Source organism: Lontra canadensis, unplaced genomic scaffold (assembly GCF_010015895.1).
Source record: "Lontra canadensis isolate GAN:19392208 unplaced genomic scaffold, GSC_riverotter_1.0 scaffold37, whole genome shotgun sequence".
Taxonomy (NCBI): Eukaryota; Metazoa; Chordata; class Mammalia; order Carnivora; family Mustelidae; genus Lontra; species Lontra canadensis.
Window position 1 is genome coordinate 713,078 of NW_022631031.1, and position 17,217 is coordinate 730,294.

Sequence of the window (17,217 nt, forward strand, 5' to 3'; positions counted from 1 at the left end):
CCTTGTTATATTCCGTTTTTTAAAAATAAGATGGTGTTTCCAAAATGCCTTGAGTTATTCATCTAAAGGAGTTTTCATGTTTAAGGAACATGTATAATGTTACTTTATATAATATTCGTTTATGTTTTTTTCTAGTATTTTCATGGTTTCATTTTAAAAGTACAGATTTTAAATCTACTTATAATACTTTTGATGTAAGGTATGAAATAAGAATCTAATTTATTTCTTTTCTTAATGGTCAGCTAGTTGTAACCACATTGTATATAGAATAATCCCATTAATCCTCCCATTCCTTTCCCATAAATTTAAAATCTCACATTAAATTATATGCCGCATGATCATTTTCCTTTTGGACTGTAATTCCATGATAGCAGGAACTTTGGTGGTCTTGCTCACTGCTTTATCTTCAGCATTTAGAACAGTGCATAGTGCATTTGTGTTCATAGATATTTGTTGCATGAATGAATAAATGGTTAAATGAATTGGCATGTTAAATTTTTACACTTTGGGGGGCACCTGGGTGGCTCAGTGGGTTAGGCCTCTGCCTTCGGCTCAGGTCATCATCTCAGGGTCCTGGGATCAAGCCCCACATCGGGCTGCCTGCGGGGAACCTGCTTCTCCTCTCTCTGCCTGCCTCTCTGCCTACTTGTGATCTCTTTCTGTCAAATAAAAAAGAAAAAAAAATTTATACTTTGGGTTTGGCCTTTATATTTTGTTATAGAATATATAGGTGAATGAATATAATATATAATATAATCTTGTGTTAAGGAAAACTTTCTAAATAAAACCCCAAAGCAGAAATCAAACAAAAGGATTGATAGATTGTATGATAAAAAGAAAAAAAAAAGGTTCTGTGTGAAAAAAACATAAACAAAGCCAAAAGATAAACTGTATTTCCCAAATAGTAGAAAGAGTTAATCTTTTTATTTTATTTTATTTATTTATTTTTTTAAAGAATTTATTTATTTATTTGACAGAGAGAGATCACAAGCAGGCAGAGAGGCAGGCAGAGAGAGAGGAGGAAGCAGGCTCCCCGCTGAGCAGAGAGCCCGATTCGGGGCTCCATCCCAGGACTCTGAGACCATGACCCAAGCCGAAGGCAGTGGCTCAACCCACTGAGCCACCCAGGCGCCCCGAAAGAGTTAATCTTTTTAATATGGGAAGGAACTAAAGGCATGAAGAAGCAATTCATTAAGAAGAAATATGATAAGTAAAAGCATGAACTTCTTTTCAATTTATTAATAATCAAAGAAGGTAAGTTAAAACAGTAAAAATACTATTTTTTACCTAGCATATTAACAAAGAATGAAAAAGAGGGATTAATCCTTGTAATTCTGAAGATATGAGAAAGCACACACACAAACACGCAGTCTTTGACAGTAATTCCATCACTACGAATTTATTCTAAAGGTGTTCTGGATACAAGAACAAATATATTTGTACAACGATATTTATCACTTTTTTGTTTATAATAGGGATTGAAAGTAAGAAGTCCAAAAATTAAGCAATAGGAGATGGGTGAAATAAATTATGGTATACTCATAATATGAAATAGTAAGTAGGCATTAACAAGATGTTGAAATCTCTCATCTAAGTGAATTGGCAATGGTTCACAAAATATTGTGACAAAATCATATTATAAATCAAAATGTTCAGTGTTATCCACTTTTTGAAGAAAATGATTTTACGTGTATGTGTTAAAAAAACTAAGGAAAATTAAACACTAAATATTAAAAGGGCTTCTCTTGGGGTGATAAAAGGCAATAGTAACTTTTAAAAAATTCCTGTGGTAGATTAACAGTTGGAAGGTTAGGTTTTGCTCTTGATGAATAGATAAGAATGCCATGTGGTTATCATTACCAATGTCTGTTACATTTTCATTTAGATCCTTGAAGAGTTTTAAAATAATTTTATTAATTCCAAACCAATACATTTCATTGATAAAACCTTATTTTTTAGAGTTAATATATCATATATTTAAGCTTTGTCCTATATGAATTAACATAAATTTTTAATTAATTAAATCCAGATTTATAAGTTTATACCCAGATTTTTTAATTTATTTATTCATCTGACAGAGAAAGAGAGAGACCATGAGAGAGGGAATACAAGCAGGGGGAATGGGAAAGGAGAAGCAGACTCCTTGCTGAGCAGGGAGCCCAAGGTGGGGCTTGATCCCAGGACCCTGGGATGGTGACCTGAGCTGAAGGCAGAGGCTTAACAACTGAGCCACCCAGTAACCCCTACCCAGGCTTTTTTTTGAAAGTAGAGCATTCCTTCCAATGCCTGGTACAGATACAAAACACAGGAAGTGCTGGGAAAATGTGATTTGAAAGAATACACCATAGTCACTAATTGGAAAAGGAAGGATTTTTTTTTTTTTTTTTTTGGTTCCGGCTATACAAAGTAGTAAAACAAAAATGGTCTAGTTCTTAGAAAAGAGGGAAAAAATGGAACCACGCTCAGTTATTCTTGAGCGAGTCATTTGTGGGAGTACATGCGTCATTTAGAAGATCCAATAACCCATGTGAGGCACAGTGCTCGCCTCACAGCACATGCAGTATGATAGCCACAGGAAGCCTAGAAAGCACATAATTCTTTTTTAAAATGTATTTATTTATTTATTTGAGACAGAGAGAGAAAGAGAACACAAGTGAGGAGCAGAGACAGAGGCAGAAGCAGATCCCCCACTGAGCGGGGAGCCTGCTCAATCCCAGACCCTGGGATCATGATCTGAGCTGAAGTCAGATGCTTAACCTACGAGCTACACAGGCACCCTAGAAAAGCACATATTCTTGTTTCTCTTACTAGAAGAAATCGAAGTGTCACTCTCATCGTTCTGAAAAACTGGGTTTTAAGTAGCGCAGGTGTATGCATTTAAAACAAGTACTCCCAGATGATGTTGATGTAGGTTTTCCTGGATCATACTCGAGAAACACTGCACTATACCGTGCACACACCAGTTTGCGTCCACTTTCAATGGCATTCACATTTTCTTATATATAAAAGCTTTGTATTGGAGTAAATAATGCCATTTCCTTTGTTTAGTTTTTAGTCTTGATCTAGCGATACTTGTGCTTGTAGGTTATGAAATTATAGCCGTTTCCATGTGCACTGTCTCAAAATTGCTATAAAACCTAAATTTGTACTTATTTGATGTGTTTTGGTGCACATGTACATATATATGTGTACACACACATAATAAACACTGAAAAAAACTCTGGTGTTTATTGATCTGCCTTACAGCTTTGTTAATATTTAATCTCTATGTCACAGTGATGACTCTACCATTGAAGCAGCTCAGTCAGGGAGGCTAAATAATTAAAGGTCATTCAGGTTATATGTGATGGAGCCAGTTGGAATCAAACAATCTGCCTTCAAAATTTATCTGCTTTCCACAGCATGAGGTTTTATTGTGCTTTGCTTTGTACAGAAAAACTTTTGAGTTTTGTGCCCCCTGCTGTTCATTGTCTATAACTCATTTGTGGAAAGAAAACTGAAAAATGTTTGGCCTCAGTATTGATTTCACGAAGAATAGAATACTATTTAAATATTTTTATGAATTTGATATTATATTGTTTTATTTTAGAGCATTTTATGTAACAAAATATCATTACATGTATTTATTTTCTTTTTTATAGTTAATATAAAATCACAAGACTGGCTAGGAATATTATATATTAAATATGAGGAAATTGACATACAATGAATTTTAATGTAAATTCCTTTTCTTGTGATAGCAATATTAAAATGATTTTAAATAGCACAAAGTGCTAAAAAGGATCTGTAAAGGTTTTTCGTTTTTAAAATCACTTTACATGCTCAGTTACAAATTAAATACCAAGATTCTTTATGTTTGAATAAGTATACATGTATGTGACTTGGGGTGGAATACCATGTGAAAAACAGAAAAATAAAAAGCCTATATTCTTTTGGGACTGGCCCACAGACTAAGGTATCAGATAAGGCTACAGGTCTAAAAAGTGGGTATGGTTTGTAAATTGACAGGTGAGAATCTTTAATCTACAAGCTCATCTAAGGTAACTTGCTAAATAGGAAGTGATCATACACATTCTTCTCAACAAATTTGTAAATTTACCTAGAGTGGCTTATGTATATGTATAGGTACTAACGCTTGGTTGTAGAACTACTCGAGGTTCCCAGTGTTCAAATCAATTTTTCTGAAAAGTCTTGCTGCAGGTATTTCTACATCAGATATACCTTTGGCTGAAGATATTGGATATTGAAATAATTATGGAGAAAATGTGTTACATTTTCATTAGTTTTTAAGCTTTTAGCAAGAGTAAGTTTAGGCTATTTGTAGAGAATTCCTTAGCTTATGCAATGTGTTATTTTTTTCCTGGCTTCTTGAAAACCTACCTGTCTTACTCCTTCTTTTAAAAGTCCCTCTGCCTGGGGCACCTGGATGACTCAGTGGGTTAAGCCGGCTCAGATCATGATCTCAGGGTCTGGCTCTCTGCCCTGCTTCCCCCTCTCTCTCTGCCTGCCTCTCTGCCTACTTATGATTCTCTCTCTGTCAAATAAATAAGTAAAACCTTAAAAAAAAAAGGTACCTCTACCTACCATCTGCCATCTACAAATCTCTTATCACTCTCCCATAATCAATGCCGACTTCAGTACCTGGTTTCATTCTTACTGTATGTCATTTATTTAACTGTCAATGTGAATGGACTAATACTCTGGTCTGGACTCAGTTCTGATACCCTCAAGTCGAATGACCTTCCATTCCACTTCTGTTATTCATCTCTAGCAGTACGGTGGGTGCTCATACTTAGAAGCACTCCATCTCTGAACTCTTATGCTCAGGTACCCACTCTCTGGCCCTATTCCTCCTCTACCCTGACAAAATCCTCACTCCCTTTGTACCACTATTCATGAGTATTACCTTCAGCCCTTCCAGTTTCTCAATTATCTTCCAGTCTATCTTCTCCTATATTTCCAATGAATCCCACAAATACACAGATTAATACCACTACAGATTTTTAATTTCCTTTTTAAAAAGGATTTTATGTATTTATTTGAGAGAGAGAGTGAGAGAGAAAGAGAACATGAGCAGCGGGGCAGATGCTTAACCAACTGAGATACCCAGGTGCCCCCGATTTTTAATTTTCACCTTCACCTGCTCCTCAGCATTGTTGACCTGTCTCCAGCAGCTCCTGCAAATTTCCCACAGATACTACTTGAAAACTTCAAAATCCTAAAGCCCTTTATCATACTTTCCATAGTGGACCCCCTGCCTCTCATAGCAGATGATTTATCTCACCTATTCTTACCTTTGTCCCCTCCCTCCACCTACACTCTAGGTCCATCCCAGTCCCTCATTCCTCACGTATGTTTTCCTTATTTCTACCCATCTGGCTGCCCACATCAATAACTGGCATCGCCATTTTCACTTCTCATTCTCATAGCCTTTCCAGTCCATCAGGTCTCCTCTATTCTCTCAAGTTCATGCACTTCTCTTTCTTCATGGGCAGACCTACCTTCCTTGTTCTCATCCACACTGCCTGGGCTACTGGAAAGGTCTATGAACCAATCCCTCTGCTGCTGTTCTTGCTTTGCCTACTGCCTGTCCCTCTCCTCAGACCATTCTCAGCAGTTACTTAGGTGTACGTATGATCTTCTTGTATCTAAAGTCCTTCAGTGTCTCTTTTTACCCTTAGGAGATAAAAGACTCATCTTTCTGTAGCGTGGTACTGAACCACTTATTCAAGCAGGGCCTCATATCTTATGTTTCTGCAGTGCTGAATTACTAGGATTTTTGTATTCACTATTGCTTCATTTCTGTATGCTTTTGCACATATCCTTCCTGCAAGGAATATCGCTAAGTTGGTAAACTCCTTTTTATCCTTGAAAATTCTACTCAGGCGGTACCTCCTCTTGGAACCCTTCCATGATCCCTCTTCTTTCTGTCACCCCCAATAGAATTATTTCTTTCCTTGTACTACTTCTGTTCCAAGTATATACTTCTAATTACTTCATATACTACCATTTATTTTATTAGTTTATAGGTACTCTTTTAAAAAATGATTTATTTTAGAGAGGAGAGCATGAGGGAGAGAGAGAATCTCAAGCAGGCTCCCCACAGAGCATAGAGCCAAACCAGGAGTTCAATCTTATCACCCTGAGATCATGACCTAAGCCAAACACTTAACTGACTGAGCCACCCAGCACCCCTAGTTGATAGGTACTCTCAAGACTATCATTCTTTTCTTGCTGATTGTTCCTCAGTCATACTGTCTTATTTCAGTTTATCTTTGTATCCTCAGTGCCTAGCACCAAACAGGCATAGGTCTTCAAAACTTTTTTTTTTTTTCCCCTCTGAGCTAAGCTGAATAGAACCAAGTCTCTAGTATGGTTTTTTAATGACTTGTTCTAATGATTATATGCCTGTGTGCGTCTATGAGTATGTATCCTCCATAAAATGCTTTGTAAATGTGGAATAAGTGAATGAGAGACAGACTACTGGCAGGAGGCTAGTAAGGAGATCATTTGGTAAACACTAGACAATGCCACCTCTTCAGCTTTTCCCAACTCCTCAGGCTTTCAGTAGCACCAATCAGGCACGCACATGCCCCGGGAGTGCCTTTATAGGAACAATGAGCTTCTTGCATTGTAATTTTCTGTTTGTGAATCTGTACTGTCAAAGACACAACATTTTGTGAGAGCAGGTAACCAGTTTATGTGTGTTACTTGTGCTCATACAGGGTTTTATTAACTTAGAGGAAGGTACTGTGACGGTCAAATAAGATTTGAAAATATAATGGTAACAAAAACCTCTACTTAATAAAAGACTCATTTAACTGTGAATTATGCTTCTTCTCGGGATTCCTATTTCCATTCTCGCTTTTCCTCAATCCATTCTCCAAATCTTTTAAACCAAAGTATTTACTTAGAATGAGAGAATGGCATCCTGTTACAAATTTTAAAAAGCTGACAAGTACCAGCTATTAAAAAAAATCCATAAAAGTATTTTAATTAACTGCCTGAACCACCCTATTTTTCCCTATATTTGTACTTTTATGTATTTTGATTGCTTCTTTATCTGACAATTTTATAATGCATTTCCTTTGTGAGAGTAAATAATTTGGTATTTTCTGCAGCATAGCTAATCAAAATTTTTTATTTTTGAAAATTTAGAAAAGTTAATTTTAATCATAACTTATGTAGTCATAACATGTCAGTTTTTAGTGTATTGCTAAGTTGGGGAAACCTGTTGAGTTTCTTATATGAGTTTGATGATTTTAGAGCATTTTAAGCTTTTCTTGATCAGTGTGATTAAGCTTAAATATTCTTGAAAGTACTTGCTAACTAGTCAAGCTAACTAGTCAAGCTAACTAGTCAAGCTGTTGTTGCTGAAGTGTATTATGAGCTCTAGATTATCCTTTGTAGATGCCAGTATCTCTTGCCAAGTCAACAAGAAATTTTCCAAACTTTCAATGTATTATATGATTCATTCTTCTTCAGTTGATTACTAAAAAATTTTGGAATCTACTACCTCTGTTTAAAATTTACCTCTTCCTCTAAATGGATTACTGATTTTAGTTTGGTCTAAAATTTTTTTCTTCAAATTAACTTTTTTGTCACAATAATTTTTGTTTATTTCATATAGTTATATATACAAAATAATTGTATAATGTATATGTAATTGTATACATTATATTGTTAAAAATTTTTAAAAGATCTTGACAGAGAGATACAGCAAGAAAAGGAACACAAGCAGGGGGAATGGGAGAGGGAGAAGCAGGCTTCCTGCCAAGAAGGTGTTGTTCCCGAGTTTTCACGTCTGAGAGACCACCAAGGAGCCAAGCACCGATGCAATCACATGGGGGTTTATTTGACAAGCTTAAGCTTGGGCCCAAGTATACCCGACACAGCGGAGTAGGGACTTGGACCCCGAGCTTAGTTAAGGCAGGGGTATTTATGGGTTCCTGTTACTAAAGCAGGGTGGGGGGTCTCTGGAACTAAAGTAGGGTGGGGCTCCTTAGAACTAAAGTAAAGTAGGGGAAGGTTCAGCCCTTGGGCCCAGCGGTCTGAGATAGCTGTACTTAATGCTAAGGCTAAGCCTGAGGTGGGATGGCCTTAATTTTTCTTGGCCTCCACAAAGGGAGTATGGGGGCGCCTGGGTGGCTCAGTGGGTGAAAGCCTTTGCCTTCTGCTCAGGTCATGATCCCAGGGTCCTGAATCGAGCCCCGCATCGGGCTCTCTGCTCAGGAGGGAGCCTGCCTCCCCACTACCCCCTGCTTGCCTCTGCCTACTTGTGATCTCTGTCAAATGAATAAATTTAAAAAAAAAAAACCTTAAAAAAAAAAAAAAAGAAGGGAGTATGATGTGGGGCTCAATCCCAGGACCCTGGGATCATGACCTGAGCCGAAGGCAGATGCTTAACAACTGAGCCATCCAGGTGCCCGTAAATAGTTTCTTGAAGAAGAAAACTTCTATTTTGGCTAGATTGATGAGAACTGAAACCTACACTTAAAATTTTCTACATCTGGGGGTTGGAAGGATTTATTGACTCCATTGTTCACAGACTTCTGGTGCTCCGTGCCATAGGACATGCCAGGTGTGGTGTGTCTGGGGATAGGAATGTTCCTGGAAGCCATTTCTACATTAAATAGCTTAACTATGTATTAAAGTAATTCTGAAACCACACCTTTTAAAATGGTAAATCCTATCATGTTACTGCCCCACTGTCCCATTGCTCTTATAGTAAAATTCAACCTGCCTACTGGAGCCTTGTATGATTTTGGCTTTTCCCATCTCTCCAAACTCATCTTTAATAGTCTCTTCTTGCTTTCTCTTGCCTGGCCATACTGATCTCATGTCAGTTTCTGAGTTTTGCAAACTCTTTTTCTTGTTCCAGGGCATTAAGATTTCTTCTGCTTAACTAGACATTTTTTTCCTATTATGCATGTGTTTTAAGGTGTACTCAGATGATCCCTTTTCAGAGAGGCATTCCTTCTTTAGTTAACCCATTCTAGACAAGCTTTCTTTGCCTTTACATAGCATCCTTTGGAGGTTATTTGTCTTTTTAGTTCTCTAAATACTTCTTTCCAGAATGCACAAATTTTCTCAATCAGCATCCCTTGCCTAATGTTCCATTTTGTCTGTTACATGACTAAGACATGTGTGTATGTGTATAGGTCTGTATATGTATGGGTATATATTTTCTTTTTTTTTTTTTTTTTTTTTTAAGATTTTATTTATTTATTTGACAGAGAGAGATCACAAGCAGGCAGAGAGGCAGGCAGAGAGAGAGGAGGAAGCAGGCTCCCTGCTGAGCAGAGAGCCCGATGCGGGGCTCGATCCCAGGACTCTGAGATCATGACCTGAGCCGAAGGCAGCGGCTTAACCCACTGAGCCACCCAGGCGCCCCTGGGTATATATTTTCTGAATTTATAAAATAGCTGATAGGAGTCCCACTCTGAATTCATCATTTCCAACTCTTATACTACCAGCTATTCACTTGTTTGCCCAAGTCAGAAACTCAAGAATTACCTAGATTCTCTTCTCGGTCACCCCTTCCATCCAATCTGTCACTAAACTGTTGATTTCACCGCGGCAACATCGCTCAGATCTTCATTCCCTGTATGACATAATTTCTGACTGGAGTTATTGCAAATGCCTCCAAAGAAGCCGCTTTGTAGCCTGTTTCATCTTGCTCTACCTCCCTGTCCTCAAACTCTGCCTACCATACTGCTGTCAGAATGATCTTTCAAATATTCAAAAAAAAAAAAACAAACAAACTATGAAAAATTTAGGACCTAATTCGCGTCCACTGCTCCTGTTTCGTTTCCCCACTATCGGTTCCCTAACTCCAGTGACTCCACACCAGACAAGCCATCTTTTCCTTTGCGCTTCCTCCTTCCCTGCTTTCTTCCCCCTGCCAAATGCAACCCACCAGCAGGGCTCTGCTCCGAAAACGACACCCCAAGCCCAAGGGTCTGTTTAGGGTTCCCTTGTACTGTGCTCCCAGCTTGCACCTGTTCCTCCACCACAGTCCTCAGCACGGCCTACCGAAGCGCCCCCTCGCTCAGGCTCCCAGCGGGTTTTGAGCCCTGTGATGGCAGGACTATCCTGTTCTCCCGTGTAGCGCCCCCATGTCCCCGCAGCCTACTGCTGGCACCCACACGGGACACTCCGAGAACAGAGAAAACGTGAATGAAAGAAAAAGGGTGAAGACTGAAAAAAAAAAAAAAAAAAAGGATTCGGATGGAGTTGCTTCAACTAATCTTGGTCTTTAGGGACGGCGGTCTGAGATAAGTATTCCTGCCTGGTGACCGTTTCTGAGCGCCGGAATCCCTCGGGGCCGGCCGGCCGCTCTGACGCGGGCGGCACTCAGTCGTCAGCACGCGGGCAGCCTCGCTCACAGAGGCGGCCTCGCTCACAGTCGCTGCCTGGAGCCCGCCGCTCGCCCTCGCGGTCCCGGGCAAGCAGGACCGCCGACTGGGGTCCCGAAGGCTGTTCATGCGGGCGCGCCCAATACCGGGCGAGCCTGCCAGCACCTGGGAGAGGCCATCCCCGGTCTCCTCCGCACGCCGCGCGGCTGCCAGAAGCCCCGCGCCGCTCCCTCGCGCCCAGTACGCCCTGGGAAGCGCGCGCGCTACCGGCTTAACGGTTCTGGCCCCGCGGGTCTGTGGCCGCGCTCGAGGCCAGCCACCCGAGGCCCCGCCCCGCGCCCGCCTCGCGCCCCTCGGAGCCGCCGTCGGCCCCGCCCCCGCCATCCCCGCCGCCCTCGGCTTCGAGCAGACGCGCGGCGGGAGCCGTTGCGCGGCGGGAGCCGTTCCCCGACGGGCAGCGGGGCGCTGGGTCGCCGCGTTTGGGCTGAGCGCGGCGACGCTGCTGCCCCGAAATCCTCCCCGATCTTGAGGCGGTAAGTGGTTGGGGAGGATAAGCCGACCTGGGAGGGCAGAAGTCGGCCCGGGTGTGAGGAGGTGGTGGGCGCCGTCTCTGAGGTCGGGTGCCGGAAAAGTTGTGAGGGAGGGGGGACCTCGGGTCGGGCGGGGCAAATCAGGCAGGGCCCTAAGGTGGGTGGTAGAGTGTGAGGGAGCGAGCGCGTCGAGAGGAAAGGGTGGTGACTGACGGCTGTGGGAACACCCGGCGAGGGGCCAGTGGCCGAGGGAGAGTTACTCCGCTGAGGGCGTATTAAAACGAAAAACATAAACGCCAGAGAAAGCTAAGTACACAGCGCCCTCTGTCCCAGGACGCGGTCCTTGGTGGCGGGATGGTTTGAAGACGTTTTGTCCCCCATTCCCTGGCACCGTCACTACTAATTTCGGGCAGATTTTTTTCCTTGACATTATTGTAGTTGTTTTTTATTAATAAAATAAACAGCAAATTAATAATTAATTAGGTGAAATTATATTCAATAGGAAAGAAAACCCGTCAGGAAAAAAAGTGCCAAGAAACCATATATGGTTAATTCACAGAGGAAAATCGAATGGTTCATGAAAGTATATGAGGATATACCGCATAATTTCTATGTAAAGATATGCCATTAAAAAAACCGAGATGTAGTTGACATGTAACAGCCTCAGGTTGACAACATGATGATTCAGTATTTGTGTCAAAAGGTTTAATTGCTGATAATTTAGTCAAAGTTGCAGAAAAGGACAGTTACATCAGTTACATATCCACAAGAGCCCATTATTTGGACAGTTTTATCCTACTTAAGTGGTAAATCTTATTTTATTGAAAGATACCCCACGGAGAAAAATAAAATTGTTTTGGTCAGTTGTGGAGAGAGAAGGCATGAAATGGAAAATATTACGGGACATTCTCTCCTCCTAAAACTTTTTGATAGTTTAAACTTTTCCTGAATGTGGCAGCCTGATATGTGGAGTATAAAATATCTTTTATCACCTAAGTCACAATTGATTTATCTCTTACTCCCCTGTATTTCCTTTATATTACTTTTCGTCTGTCAGTTTAATCAGTTTGTGCAATTTACTTGCAAGCAGCTTGTGGTTTCAAGGAATCCTAATTCTGTATGGTATTTTGAAGTTGAAAATTGAGATTAGGGGCGCCTGGGTGGCTCGGTGGGTTAAAGCCTCTGCCTTGGGCTCAGGTCATGATCTCAGGGTCCTGGGATCAAGCCCGGCATCCGGTTCTCTGCTCAGCAGGGAGCCTGCTTCCTCCTCTCTGCCTGCCTCTCTGCCTACTTGTGATCTCTGTCAAATAAATAAATAAAATCTTAAAAAAAAATTAAAAAAAAATTGAGATTAAATCCTATCTGATTATCATATGGGAAACATACATGAAGTAGATGAAAACATGGTCTTTTCACTTCTCAGATTATTTAATTTTATATGATCTTATTTCTTTTTATTTTAATTCCAATGTAGTTAATGTGCAGTGTTATATTAGTTTCAGGTGTATCCTATAGTGATTCAGCAGTTCCATATGGTACTCATTGTTCATCAATATAAGTGCTCTTAATCCCCTTCACCTATTTCTCTCATCCCCTTCAGTCATCTCCCCTCTGGTATCCACCTGTTTGTTCTCTACAGTTAGGAGTCTTTTTTTTTTCTTTACCCTTTGTTCCTTTGTTTCTTAAATTCCACACATTAGTGAAATTTGTCTGACTGGCTTATTTTGTTTAGCATTATACTCTAGATCCATCCATGTTGTTGCAAGTGGCAGAATTCCATTCTTTTTTATGGCTTAATATTCCAATATACCTATTTGTGTGTGTACATATAGATATATGTGCATATATACATCTATAAACATGTATGTATGTATATATCCATTCATCTATATGATTTTTTTTTAAAAGATGTTATTTATTTATTTGAGAGAGAGACAGAATGAGAGAGCGAGAGTGCATGAGAGGGGAGAAGGTCAGAGGGAGAAGCAGACTCTCGGTGGAGCTGGGAGCCTGATGTGGGACTAGATCCCAGGACTCCAGGATCATGACCTGAGCCAAAGGCAATTGCTCAACCTACTGTGCCACCCAGGCACCTTCTTCTTCTTCTTCTCCTTCTCATTCTCCTTCTTCTTCTTTCTTTCTTCTTTCTTGTTCTTCTTCTTCTTCTTCTTCTTCTTCTTCTTCCTCCTCCTCCTCCTCCTCCTCCTCCTCCTCCTCCTCCTCCTCCTCCTCCTCCTTCTTCTTCTTTTAAACATTGACTTATTTGAGAGAGAAAGCGTGTGCGGGTGTGAGGGGGGGGGCAGAGAGCAAGGGAGAGAGAGTATCTCCAGCAGACTTCCCCCTGAGTGTGGAGCCTAAGTCAGGGCTGATCCCGGGACACTGAGATCCTGACCTGAGCCAAAATCAAGAGTGGGACACTTAACCGATTGAGCCACCCAGGCGCCTCTGATCTTATTTCTTAATTGCAGCAAAACCATCAGCATTGTCTAAAGAAATGTAGAATTTAAGTTGGAAATTTTAAGTATAGTATCCAGCTTCTAAATACAGTACTTGGTAATGTATATTTCTTATGTTGTGACCCATGATAAGTAGGGCACTGTACCATGTCTACAGAATGAGGAAAGCATAGTAATCTTATAATTTATTTAGTATTCTAAGAAAAATGATAAATTGAGGAAATAGAAATTATTAGTACATATCAGTTTATTCAGCGTCTTTATATATAAATGTCCCTTCTCATAATTCATTAAAAAAAATCCAATAAGCAATGGAATACTAGAGAGTCAGATGTCTTTCATTTTACTGACTAGAATTTCTTTTACTGATTAGAGAGTCAGATGTCTTTCTTTTACTTAACAAACATGCAAGTTAGAGACAAGGACATGACCTTTATAGTTAAATCTTCATTTTTACCAAATATATACTATGCGAACTTGAAAATCTCTCATTTTTCTGAGTATTAGGTTTCACATCTATAAGGTTACTAATAGTGATTCTCTACGTATGGCTCAAAATTAAATGAAATATCTGTAAAGAATTTAGCATGTAATAGGATCTCAAAAAACGGAGTTTGAATTAAAAAAGAATAGTATATATTGTGTAGTAAGATTATGTCCCAACTGGTCAGTATCTGTGCTTATTATCCCATTATACTGTATTTTAGAAAATTCTAGGTAAATTTATAATTTCAGAATTGGTTGATCTTTAAGGTTCATACTTAGTTTGATTTTTTTTTAAAACAGAAAAAGAACCCAAGATATTGTTAAGTATTGCTAGATGTAGAATAGCAAAGCTTCCTGACTAAAGCTTCCTGATGTGTGGATCAATATTTTATTCATAGCAGTTGTCCTTTTAAGATGATTTGTTAAATATATGTAAACTTTGAAAAAAACTTTATTCAATAGCTATTTCTCAGCATGTATTAATAAAATTAAATTTTTGAGACATTGGATCAAAATGTTCTTTAAAAAATATTTATACTACAAGGCTGTGTATTCATAGTTTAAAAGACAACTCCATGATTGGCCCACTACTTGTTATCCATTGTCCTAAGTAGGATTCTTTTTCTTTTGCAAGTGTTGTCCTTTGTAACAGTTGATGCCATAAACGCCTACCCTAGGTCATTCTAGTAGCTTCAAAGGAAACTTTTGGAGATCTACATTGGGTGAGTGAGGCAGGTATTAGAGTTTAAAATTAAAGTTATTTTGTATAATGATTTTGTAGTTCAGTTAAATCTTTACTGTTTTTAACCTAAACTGAGAATTAGGCTTTGGTTTGTGGAATCCTGTTCTTCATAAATTATGAGCCTATGGATCAGTTTTACAGTAAATACTTGCCTCTTCCGTTAATAACACTGTAGCATGATGCTGTTGTATACTATGTATCCCACACTTATTCCGTATAATATCAGTGTCTTTATGCAGGCATAGTTTACTTAAAAAAATATTAAATAGAATACTATATGGCATTATCTTTTCTCATTTCTTTAACTTATATGAATTTATATATCTGCAGCTCTTGCTTAGTTTTCCTACTATAAGTTGAAAGGGTGGGTGATACTAAAAGATCTTTTATTTTTTGTTTATGTACTTGTATTGCAAAACCATATAATAGTTCTGTAACTCCCCAACTCTTGAAAATCCCTAGTTTGAATACTGTGGATTTGCATTGCTCAGCAACTGGAAAGGACTTTACAACCTATCAACTAAATTTCAGCTGAGCAATGAAAAACAAGAAAGTGTGTGCCACAGTACTCTATTGTATTCTGATTCGTTAGTTTCATATGGGAAACAGGATGGAAAGTTACTACATACTAGTATTAGGGTTCTAATTATAATGTTGAGGATAAACATTAACACAATATTAGATTGCTTTTTGGTCCTTATTTAAAATTTTTCCTTCCACATAGAAAATATTCAATATTTGTCTGAAATACTTTTTTTGCTACATATGCTTATAACTTTTCTGTTTCTTATTATATCAAAGTTGTATTGCCAACAAGTACAGACAGCATTAGTGTTTAGAAGTTTGTTAGTAGCCGTGTTGAAATACCAGTTAAAAGACACATTACAAAAACTTGATAGGTATTAATTTGGAATACTGGCTGGCTTATCTCCAAACTTTAGGAAAAAGTAACTATTTTATGTTTAGTTATCAGTGCTAACTTTTGAGAGGTTGTTGAAAAATTTATGATTTTACATTTGAATTATGTCCAGAGGCATTTTTTAAATAGAAGAAAGCATGTCTTTGGAGCTAAAAGGGAGTTATTAACTCTATTCTTTACTTAGGGAAACAGTCATTTAGGGTAATAATCTGCTTAAAAATCATATGGTTACAGTTGCTTCTGAATGAGTGGATACAAAGTCAGATGGAATTTTACTTTAGGCTTTGTCTTAATAGGCATAATAATTTGGAAGGCTGTGTCCTATTCAGGCACCAGAAGATTTAGTTATATTTAAGAGGTATTTAAATGTATAGATTGATTTAGTAAAACTAATTATGTTGCAGGTACTAGCACACAAAGATAAAGAAGATCTAGTTCTTTTTTAGCCTCAAATAACTCAGTCTAATCATATGGGCATGTAATAGATTTACTGTAATAAATAATAAAATAAAATACTCTTGGGGTAGTGGAAGAAGAAAGATAAGAATATAAATTATTATTGTTATTATTACTTTACTGTCAGCTATCTGTTAGGAACTAGAAAGTTTCAGACGAACTACTTTATTTTCCATTACTATTGAGACATGAGGATATTTTTTCCAAGGAAATAATAGGAACTTGACCTTGGTCTTAAAAGATGAATAACATTTGGGGAGAAGAGCGGCAGGGAAAGGGAAGGAACTCCAGAATGTATAAATACATGGTGAGACAAAATAACACGTATGAATTCAACAAACTATTAAACACTCACAGTGTTCTAGGCACTGTGCTAGACACTGGAGATACACCTGTGTGAGAGAACTGTAATTTAGTGGTCAGATGATAGGTAATTGCAACTAGTGCAGTAAGAACTACATTGGAAGAGGATAGACACAGGGATGTTTTGTGAGCACATAAGGGTACTTAACCAGAACCTGTTCAGGTCTGCCTGGGTGTCAGGTAGAAAAAGGTTGGACAAGATTCTTAATTCTTAGTGGCCAGAAGCATGGAGATGGACATGCCGTCATTTCCTTGATTCAGGACCTTGGGCAAGTTACCTAATTTCTCCAAGCCTTATATCTAAAATTAGGATTATTAAAAAAAAAAGCTAACATTTATTAAGCTCTTAATATGTACCAGGCACTGTGCTAATGCTTTATACATATATCTTGTTTAGTCTTCACGTCAAACCTAGGAGATAGATGCTATTGTTTTCCATAGTTAGATCTCTCGGTGCTGAAACCATAACATGAACTCACGTAGGCCAACTTGAGACCTGAACTCTAACTCTTAATTGGGCCTAATTGATAGAGTGTTCTGAATCTTAAATAATGTAACTTAGATAAATGATTTACTCTGCATGACACGTGGATGTTGGCTTCTGTTTCTGTTATGAATAATCCAGGATGTAATAGGAACTGAAGTTTTTAAAGCAGGTGTTGTGTAAAGGGATCATAGTTTGGAGAGAAAGAGATTATATTCACCCATTTGTTCAGCAAATGCTTGTATTACACCTACTTTGGATCCAGTCCAGGTACTGTGTTAGTTGCCAGGGAAAGAGGGTGAATGAAAATATTGTTCCTCACTTAAAGAATCTGCTCTTCACTTTTGTAAGTATAAAAGACAAATCAGTCATTATAATATAGTACAATATTCTTTAATGTCATGATATAGACATATTCACTGT

The 17,217-nt window shown here is 38.7% G+C and overlaps 1 protein-coding gene and 1 pseudogene across 1 annotated transcript in view; both read left to right on the forward strand.

Annotated features, from left to right (window-relative positions):
• Positions 1 to 10,364: 10,364 nt before the first annotated feature.
• On the forward strand, positions 10,365 to 10,895 carry LOC116874428 (annotated as a pseudogene).
• Positions 10,794 to 17,217, forward strand: part of CUNH8orf88 (chromosome unknown C8orf88 homolog) — a 40,806-nt gene continuing 34,382 nt past the window's right edge. The window contains exon 1 of the mRNA XM_032869067.1: positions 10,794 to 10,891. The gene's annotated coding sequence lies outside the window, so the exon portion shown is untranslated. The remainder of the gene's footprint in view (positions 10,892 to 17,217) is intronic.